Consider the following 10,050-nt stretch of genomic DNA (forward strand, 5'->3'; position numbering starts at 1 on the left):
AAATGCTGAATGGATAAAACCATCTCTTCTCACTGAACCTTTTTTTCTTTTTAAAGATTTTATTTATTTATTCATGAGAGACACAGAGAGAGAGAGAGGCAGAGACACAGGCAGAGGGAGAAGCAGGCTGTATGCAAGGAGCCCGATGTGGGACTCGATCCCGGGTCTCCTGGATCACACACTGGGCTGAAGGCAGCGCTAAACTGCTGAGCCACCCGGGCTGCCCCTCACTGAACCTTAAGAGCCATGTTTAGACCTATCTAATACTCAAGCTCTATACTAAATGCACAAACTCAGTCATATTAAGTTGGAGAGGCTCTAAAATATCAAGAGTGGGTTTATTCCTGTCTTCTGGTCTGAATCCAGAATCCCAACTCATCATCAATCAGCCTGTCTAATGAATGAACATTCACTGTGAATAGATTTATCTGTTCTAGATTATGACTTTGAGTTGACAAACTTGAAAATAATGACTAAGAGACACAAGGTCTTCCCCATTTCCTGAGCGCTCTCACAGATCCATTAAATTCTCAGAACCTTCCTGCACACAGGCTAGGACGTAGCATGGCTTCCACGGCATCCCAGGGAAGCCAGGCCTCAGAAATCCTCAAGAGCTAGTCCAAGGTCACCCAAGTAGTGAGGACGGCAGTCCAGACTTCCCATCTTCTAATTCCACACTTTTCTACTATGTGGTGCTGCCAAGTAGAACATCATATGCCTTTTAGAAGGGACTGTCCGTGCAGACTGGCAAAACTCAGCTTCCATGTGGATCTGCGGGGTCTCTGCCAGCAGCTTGAGTCTGGTTTTCCCACTCTTTCACATCTCCCAGCTCTCCCAATTACGAGGTTTACAATTTCTCAGTCTGCACAATGGAAGAGGGGCCCTAAGAATGTAAATCACTCCATAAAGTCTATTTTAAAAATAATAAGGAAAGGGGCTAATTGCCATTGGGATGGCTTTTTATTTGTCTTGCAAAAAAATTTTTTTACGGAATATAAATTGTGCATGACATGGGATTCAGGGAAAGAATTTGGCAGGTTTAGGAGATTTCTATTCTGTCTTCTTTTTATCCGCTTTTCTAAGCATCCTTTCTGTTTCCACTGTGCTTTGAAAAGAATGCAAGAGAACTCAGGCTCTGGGGTAAAGAGAAAAAGAAGAATCCTAGAGTTACGGAGCCTGGCTAACCCCTTTTCTGTGAAGATCTGTGTGCTCTTTTGTGCGGTAATGAAGAGATGGAAAGAAAAGAATTGTCCCCACATGATCCACCACTAGGCCAGCCAAAAGGACCTCTGACTCTCGGAGCGAAGCACACCCCACTGCAGGCTCATTCCCCTCGCTTCTCCGCTGCCAGACGACGCTCTCAGAGAATGGCTCTGTCCCCGCAACGATTGTCCATGATTTGTGGGTCAGGAGCTGCCACGGGAAAAGTATCTAATTCCACTTTCACACACTTGTGGTGTCAGCAACCCAAATACAGAAAGCTATTTTGGCCACACTTTAACTACTCAACTTAAAGGCAACGGCACAGAAAAAGAAGCCCACCTGTTGAAACCAATGAAGAAATCTCCCAAGTCATTTCTGAGCTTAATCATATTGAATTCACCTCGCCTAACATCCTATAAGGTTTGTTGATCCAAGAGACTATGAGGTTTCCAAGTCCAATACATACTGCACATTGCAGCCAGAGAGGACTTTCTAAGGCATGGAATTCTTTCTTTCTTTCTTTCTTTCTTTCTTTCTTTCTTTCTTTCTTTCTTTCTTTCTTTCTTTCTTTCTTTCTTTCTTTCTTTCTTTCTTTTTTTTTTTATAAAGATCTCATTTATGTATTTGAGAGAGAGAGAGAGAGAGAGAGTAGGAGCAGAGGGAGGGGCAGAGGGAGAGGGAGAAGCAGACTCTCCACTGAGCAGGAGCTTGATGTGGGGCTCAATCCTGGGATTCTGGGATCATGACCTGAGCCAAAGGCAGATGCTTAACCCACTGAACCACTCAGGTGCCCCTCTAAAGCATAAATTTCTTCCCTTCAAGGCTATTTTTCAAACTGTCATCAGAGTGATTTTTCTAAATCAAATGCCCATTTATCCCACAAATACATACTCAGCTGCAATTAAGTGTCAGGCACTTTTCTAGGAATGTTAAGTAATCAAGGCAGGCAAGTACTTGTGTTTGTCCAGACAGAGGTGACAACATGACTTAGGGCAAATGAACAGGATTAACCTCACATAACTGCTTAGTCATAGGAAGAGGTCTTGGGATAGGAAGTGGCACGGGCAGGGGGATACTTAGGTGGAGAGACACATCCTTAGAGGCAAGAGAGAGCAGATTGCACCAAGACCTGAGAGAAGAGCATTCCAGACAAAGGAAAGAAGAGATCCAGAAGATAGGAATGACTGTGACTCTCTGAAGAGCATGAAGAAAGCCCAGGAGGCTAGCAGGTAGTATGAAAGAAGGGAAAAGTGGTTGGAGCTGAGGCAGGAGAAATGAAGTAGACACCGGGGTGCCCGAGGGAGAAGAGAATAGATGGGTGGGTTCAAGACACATTTTAGAGGTAGTGCTCACAGTATTTTCCAATGGATTTGACATGGGGAATCATCCTTTGATGAGGATGATTCTGGCCTTAGGGCTCCAGCAACTGAGAGGATGGTGGTGCCATTTTGAATGGGAGCAAGGAAGACAACTGAGCTGGGAGAAAAACAAGTATTTTTCTTTGAATAGGTTACATGTTAAGTACCCACTAGACATTCAAGTGAAATATCAAGTCAAATCCACACTTAGAAAGTGTAGGCTAACTGTATACATTTAAGGGTCCCTGGCATATATCCCTGTTATTTCAAGCCATGGAATTCCTAGGGAGGAGATAAAGAGGGAAAAGAAGAGCTCTGGGGCACTCCAATGTCCAGAGGTTCGTTCAGTGGTGGAAAAGTGATCTTACTATTGTAAGAGAGAGTGGCCAGTGTGGTGGGAGGAAAACAAGGAAAGTGTCACATAATAAGCCAGAAGAAAATGATCAAGAAAAAGGGAGCAATTAGCTGTGTCAGATTTTGTTAAATGGTGTACTTTAAAAAAGAGAGAGAAAGAGACACAGAGAGAAATGATCCATGGATTTGGCAAAATGGAAGTCACTGGTGACCTTAAGAGGAACAGTTTCACTGGAATGGTGGCTCGGAAAGGGGAATAAGATCTTGTCCTATCAATACCACTTTCCCATTTGAAACTCATCAATGGTTCTTGTCCTATACATAAAAGGATAAAGGCTACATTCCTTTCCATAAAAGTAACTTCCTGAAATCTAACTCCATAGAGGAAGTCAGTAATTGTCAGAGTTCTTAGTTGCGAATGGAATTCACTTTATGTGAACAGAAAGGGGATTTATGAGAGGATAATAAGTATCTCACAGAATCTCCAGGAAGGCCCAAAACCAGACTTGGATCCCATCATAATCAGATATAACAAATGCAGGAGCCACGTTGTCCGGAGAAACTCCCCATTGTTCTGTAGGACCGTTCTAGTATGAACGGACCTAGTAGCTCCACCACAGTTACCCCAGAAGAAGCAGATGTCCCCAGCACCATGCTTGTCACAAGAGCCAAACTGTCCACACAGTCAATACTCCCATTGTTCATTTCAGCCTCCTGTTGGCAGATCATTAGCCACATGTAGATCCCCTAACGGCAGAAGAGTCTGTGGAATCTACTGTGTCTATGGCACCTTCCAGCATCTATTCCCCCTTCTTTTGGACTACCCTGACTGTTATTAACCTTGTAGTGCCCTGGATTTGGAGGAAGCTGCCTCTAGTCTCAACCTATGGATCATGCTTGTGATTGGCCTATGGCAATGAGCATAGCCCCTTCTTCCAGTCACGGATATAAATTCAGGAATGAATATATGACCCACCCGATGCAGGTTTGGTAAAATGAAAGTAGACATTTGCTTGAGGCTTCTATAAAAGAAACTACCTTAATCTTCCAAGAGAGCTCCCAGAAATAATCTTCTCTCTCTATTCTTGGACCGAAGGCTTATCCCCAAGGAAGAACATAACCCTGGGAGGAGTTAGTTGACAACCGTCTTTTGGCTAGAGTGGTACCAGCCTAAAATGAAGCTGATCCTGCAGAAGCAAGGAGAAAGATGAGAGAAGACAGACTTTAAGAACATTCTTGGGCCACTGAAATAAGCCAATTCTGAAATCTGTCCTACTCCTGTAATCTCCAGTTCCCTAAACAAACAAATTGCTTTTAATGTTTAAGCAAGTTTGAACTGATTTTGATTAGAGGCAATGAAATGCATTATAATTGATTCAGACTCCAACCTATCTCTCGGGGCTCCTTTCTTAGCATCATTTATACGTAAGCCCATCAGCCCATTGACTCTAAAATGCCAGAATTCTATCAAGACTAATCACTCCACCTGGATGCCCTTCCTTCCCTTTCGCCTTTGCTGCTTGCCTAGTTCCTCCTCACACTTAAACACCACTACAATGTCATCTCCTCCCTGAAGTCTTCCTGGATTTCCCTTACCTTGCTCTATCATAGGATGCATCACTGTCTGACCAATATTATGGTAACTTGTAAGGATATGTGCCCCTACATTAGTTCATAAGTCCTTTGAGAGCCAGAAGAGTCTCTTTGTCCTTAGTGCCTTTCAGAGCCTGGAACTGCCCTTGTATCCATCAAGTGTTTGTTAACTCTCCAGGGATTCTCAAAAATGTGTGGGCAGTGGAGATTTCCTGTATTGTGGTCTTCTAGATTCACGCACTGAGACAGCCTTGCAGAAATGTTCCAGTCAATCTCCAGAGAACAAAGTGGTCCTTGATGAGAGCTGCTCCTAGAACCACTGAGCACTCACAGCTCACCTAATCCACTGTCTCATTTTCCAAGGGAGGGACGTGATGCCCGGAGAAGGGAAGGTCATGGGCAGTCGGGACAGAGCTCAGTCTTGAAACTGGTGTTGCCTAATTCACCAACCACTCTTCAGCAGCAAGTTGCTTCTTTCCTATAGGCCCTGAGAGCTGAGGGTGAACAGGACTGGTCATCATTCTGGATGTCTCTGGTGTCTGTGGTCTGTCCCTTGGCCACAGCTGTCTTTCAAAAGCCCTTCTGCTCTCTACCTCCCTCACAGCTAAGTAGAGAAGGCACAGATGGAAACTATGCACAGAGGGGATGATTATCTCTCCTGTCTTATCTTTGGTGGGAAGGGAAAGACCTTATTCCTCTTAAAGGAACCTCTTCTTTCCCTTCACTTTATTGAGATATAATTGGCAAATAAAAACTGTATATGTTTAAGGAGTATAGTGTGATGGTATGATAAATGTATATGCTGTGAAATGATTACCAGGGTCAAGCTACTTAACATAGCCACCACCTCACTTTGTTGCCACTCTTTTTGTGTGTGGAAAGAACACTTGAGACTTACTCCCATAGCAAATTGCAAGTATACAATACAGTGCTATCAATCACGGTCACCATGCTGTATGTCAAATCCCCAGATCTTCATGGGCGGTGCGTGAGTGGCTCAGTCGGTTAAGTGTGTGACTCTTGATTTCAGCTCAGGTCATGATCTCAAAGTTGTGATCTTGGGGTCATGAGATCCAGCCCCACTCAGGGCTCAGTGCTCAACACGGAGTCTGCTTGTCCTTCTCCCTGCCCCCTGCTCCTCCCCCTGTTCTCTCTCTAAAATAAAAAAAAATTTTTTTTTTTAATCTGCAGATCTTGGTCATCTTATAACTGGAAGTTTGTACCCTTTGACTGTTGAAGGAAGTCATTGAGAGGATATGACCACTGGTAACGGACATGGGTAATTGGAGGCTCTTTACCTCTCCCCATCCTTGGAATGTACATTCTGCCCACAGTTCCCACACACTGACCATTTCCAAGGTCACAGCCTTGAGAGAGCAATGTGTTGCTGAGACCATCTGGACAGTGTTTCTGACTGAACCTTGTTAAGGCCTCTATGTAAACTTTTCAGATTCTAGTGGGCTGGCGTGGAGATCTACTCGTCTTGTAGCCATCCAACACAAGCCTCGTGTGTAAGTTCCCTTGCTTAATAAAACTGCCACCTACCAAACTAGAATAGCATGCCTATTTCTCCAGCGACCTCCCTGTCCTCTGTGTACTGGGGCCAGTTTCAAATTTCATCTGGGGAACTCCTAAGGTTGCAAACCAGTATTGACCACTGTCTCTCTTTCCCTCAAACCCTAGCCCCTGGCCTACTGCCATTTTGTTCTGTTTCTGTGAGTTCAACTTCTTTTAGAGTCTACATGGAAATGACACCACACATTGTCTCTCTGTGCCTGGGTTTTTTTCTTAGCATCATGTCCTTCAGGCTTATCCTTGTTATCCCAAATGGAAGGATTTCCTTCTTTTCTATGTCTGAATAAAAGACGTGTGTGTGTGTGTGTGTGTGTGTGTGTGTAACTCACATTTTCTTTATCCAGTCACCCTCTGATGGACTCTTGAGTTGTTTCCATATCAGCAATATGTGAGCTTATATGAAAAAGAGGAGAGATTCAGAGAGGGTAGGATTTTCCCATGATCTCTATAGCTTCAACTGCCTCCTCCTTCTCTGGTGCATTTGACCTCTCTGAGAAGCAGCTGCTGGCTGGTGTTCGAAATGGGGGTGAGAATAGCTGCAGAGTAAGCTCCTTGGCTGCCCTCTGTCCCCTCCTTCCCAGTCTGGCTCTCTCCTGCCTGGCACTGTGCACTTGCCTGTCTGAGAGGATTCATTTCCCAGACTGAGGCTGGCAGTCACCTTCCAGGCAAGTGAGCAACATGTCCCAGAGTTCCAGAGGACAGAACACGAGACTGTGCCTGCTGGGGGTCAAGGAAGGTTTTAGGTACAAGGTGATGTTGGAGCTCATACTTTAAGGATAAAACGAGTTTGCAAAGTGAGGAAAATGATAATGGTAAGCAGGTGGAAAGATGGTGATGCACCATCAAGGATCAAGGGTAGAGGGATAAGAACCAATGTAAAGGCACAAAGGACTTGACTGGTGGCTCCCCAAATGATATGTGTGTGTCCTAACATTTGGAATCCATGAATATGATTCTTATTTAGAAAAGGGATCTCTGCTGATGGAATTAAGTTAAGGATCTCAAGATGAGTTCTTCCTGGATTATCCTGAATAATTATTATGATGGGTAACCTTACGAGGGAAAAAGACAGAGGGAGATATGAGATAGGAGAGAACGGATTGCCTCAGTGAGGAGAAGGCCATATGAAGCAGCAGGGAGAGATCAGAGGGATAGTGCCATGCCCAAGGAACACGTGGAGCCATAAGAAGCTGGATGAGGCACGGAAGGATCCTCTCCTAGAGCCCTCAGAGGGATGGCCCGGTCAGCCTTGATTTCAGTGATTTCTGGCTTCCCAAACTGTATGAGATCATGTCTCTGGTGTTCTAAGCCACCTAGTGTGTGGTAACTTGTCACAGCAGCCCTCAGAAGCTAATACAGATAGCCAGCTGTTCACTGTGGCAGGAAACCAGCAGCCCCTCCATTTCCGCTTTCTATCAGCTATGGATCCAAGCCATGCTACCCTTCACGAGTGGTAAAGAAAGCAGCCACTTACAGCTAAGCCTGGCTTCTCTTCAAGGAAAGCCAGGCTTTTTAGTCGAAACCAGACACAATAGTAAGGATACCTAGGTTTCTAAAAGGGCTAAGGCCGAGATATGCTACTGTACTAATATGAAGGGACTCAGCCACCCGGGGGATGAAAGCCACCCTCACCACCCTCACCTCTTACTCTGGGACCCACTGAAACCTGAGGGCGTCACTCACTTTGCAAAATCAAAGGGGGAGAACTGCCCCTTGGGCAAAGGTCTGCAGGGAGGTCACTACACTTGAGAATTGAAGAGAAAACCACATGGGGAAAGAGAACTCAAGAGAGAGAGGAACCCATTGGCAGAAAGTCAGACATCTTTCGGAGGACCTTGGGCCTTTTCTTGTGTGGGCAAAAGTGACTAAGTATCTGCATCTTGTGCCTCGATGCTGGAAGTCCCTTGCTGGATCTGGGAAAGAGCCTCATACCATGACCACACTGTCTGGCTGATGGGTCTGGTGAAGCTTCAGGGGTAAGGTGGGGGGAAGGGCTCTCCCTTCAACCCCCCCGCCCCAAGAGAGTAGCCTTGGGTGCCTCTCTTCTCTGGGGCCAAAGGGTACTGTCCTCCGCGGGCATTGCCATGCAAGACAAGTCATGTCGGGCAATGATGGCACCAGAGACCCCCACCCCAACCAAGCTGGGAGAGGAACTGAGGTAAGGAAGAGGGTTTGCAGCCGGGGAGGGCGTGATCAGATGTGCTTTTTATAGAGCTTTCACTGTAAGAGCAGTGTGGAAAATGGAGTGCACGGGAAGAAACTGGTGACAGAATGTTTCAATAACAGTCCAAGAGAGATGAAGAAGAGCAGATGAAGGCAGCGGCGCTGTGGGCAGAAGCTCTGACTGGAGACTGAGCTGGGAGCTGTGCTGCTAACCAAGATCTGGACAGAAGGCAAGAAGCACAATTTCTCCATCTGATTCTGCTTCCCAGAAAACTGGGCTCCTGGGGGGTGGGGGGCACCAGGGACACTCGGGGATCGATAGAATTCCAGGGCATTTCCACGTTCCAGGTTTTCAGTACCTTAAATAAAAAGAAAGAAATGCAACAACAGGGCCAAATAAATTGCAGTTATCTCTGAAATATTTGCTTTAAAAAAAAAAAAGTACGGCTTTTTGATCACGTGAACAATGCAATGTATGTTGGTGTGCTCTCCAAAGACAATGGTTGTCAATGAAATTATCAACGAATTAACTATACCATCAGGGCTCTAGTCTCATAAAGAGAGAGAATTCTCAGTTGCACGATGACAGTCTTCTCCGAGGCTTGGCAGTGCCTCACTGAGACTGTGTGTATAACCCTGATTCAAGATGAGGCTAAAAATAGACACCGGGGGCTTGACACAAATGTGAGGCCTGGGCATGCGGTCCTTGGGAGTAAACACTGAGGACTGGTTGTGGATACTTTGACAGTTGCACCCTGAAAACCTGCCCAAAGAAATAATTAATCCAAAGCTGCTGGCTGGAAAGAGCTAGAAGCCAGAGGGACCAGGCTGAGTAAGGGCTGGAAGCAGAGGGGGCAGAGCCCGGAAGCATTCCCAAGCCCACCAGCTGGCAGCCACAGGGGTAGGGGTAGGGATGTGCTCAGAGAGTTGAAGGAGACAGCCTGTGGCCACTCTCCGTGCCTCTAGCAGACTGGGCGAGAATGAAGCATGTTCCATGGGAGCCCAGCGCTTCCAGTTGGGTAGGAATTTGTCTCCTGAGAAAGTACTTTTTTGACCCTTATGTCCACTCTCAAGGCTTTTCCTGATTGGGATTCTGACCTGTGTTTTCTCTTTCTCTTACTCTTCCGTCTCTACCACCTGGCACACGTACTATGGAGCAGAAGAGAACTATGAGAAAAGTACTGGCTTTGAGGTCACACTGATCTAGCTTCAAATGCATGGACAGAGCAGTGCATTATTCTGAGCCTCAGCTTCTCAACCTGTAAAATGGGAGTGGTATTACTCATTCTCGTAGGATTTGTTGTGAAGATGAACAAGTAATGGCAATGAATGGGCCTTGTGATCCCGAAGCACCCCAGGCACTGGCCCAAAGGGAGGCCATTCTGCTTGTAATTAGCATGGGGAACTCCTCCTGGTGCAGGGCCTGGAGTCAGGGATACAGCCACAGAATTATGACTTGCACCCTAGGCTTCCACCCAGCTATCATCCCTCCCCGTGACTCAGTGCCATGGGATATCTTCTTACCCCAACTTCTCTTTCTCTGTTGCCCATAAGTACCTGTCTCCTACTCCAGCTGCCTCTTGCATGGCCTAATTTGGATCTGTTCTTCCCATTGGCCTTGAGCAGCATCCTGAAGGCCTGAAGGCGCCCTTCACCACCACACCTGTCCCACAAGGGCTGTCACATGGGCACTTGCTTTGAACATGGCTTGTCTCTAGTGGTTGGAGGAGCAGAATGAGGAGGGGAAGTATGGTCGCAGTGATCTTCCAACAAGTATGCCTCTCCCCAGCTCCATAAACAAGGC

The 10,050-nt window shown here is 46.1% G+C and overlaps 1 long non-coding RNA gene across 1 annotated transcript in view; it reads left to right on the forward strand.

Annotated features, from left to right (window-relative positions):
- Positions 1-6,063, forward strand: part of LOC144322533 (uncharacterized) — a 28,770-nt gene extending 22,707 nt beyond the window's left edge. Inside the window, exons 4-5 of the long non-coding RNA XR_013388162.1 lie at positions 1,116-1,623; positions 5,700-6,063. This is a non-coding gene — a long non-coding RNA (uncharacterized LOC144322533). The remainder of the gene's footprint in view (positions 1-1,115; positions 1,624-5,699) is intronic.
- The last annotated feature ends 3,987 nt before the right edge of the window (positions 6,064-10,050 follow it).

Source organism: Canis aureus, chromosome 10 (genome assembly GCF_053574225.1).
Source record: "Canis aureus isolate CA01 chromosome 10, VMU_Caureus_v.1.0, whole genome shotgun sequence".
Lineage (NCBI taxonomy): Eukaryota > Metazoa > Chordata > Mammalia > Carnivora > Canidae > Canis > Canis aureus.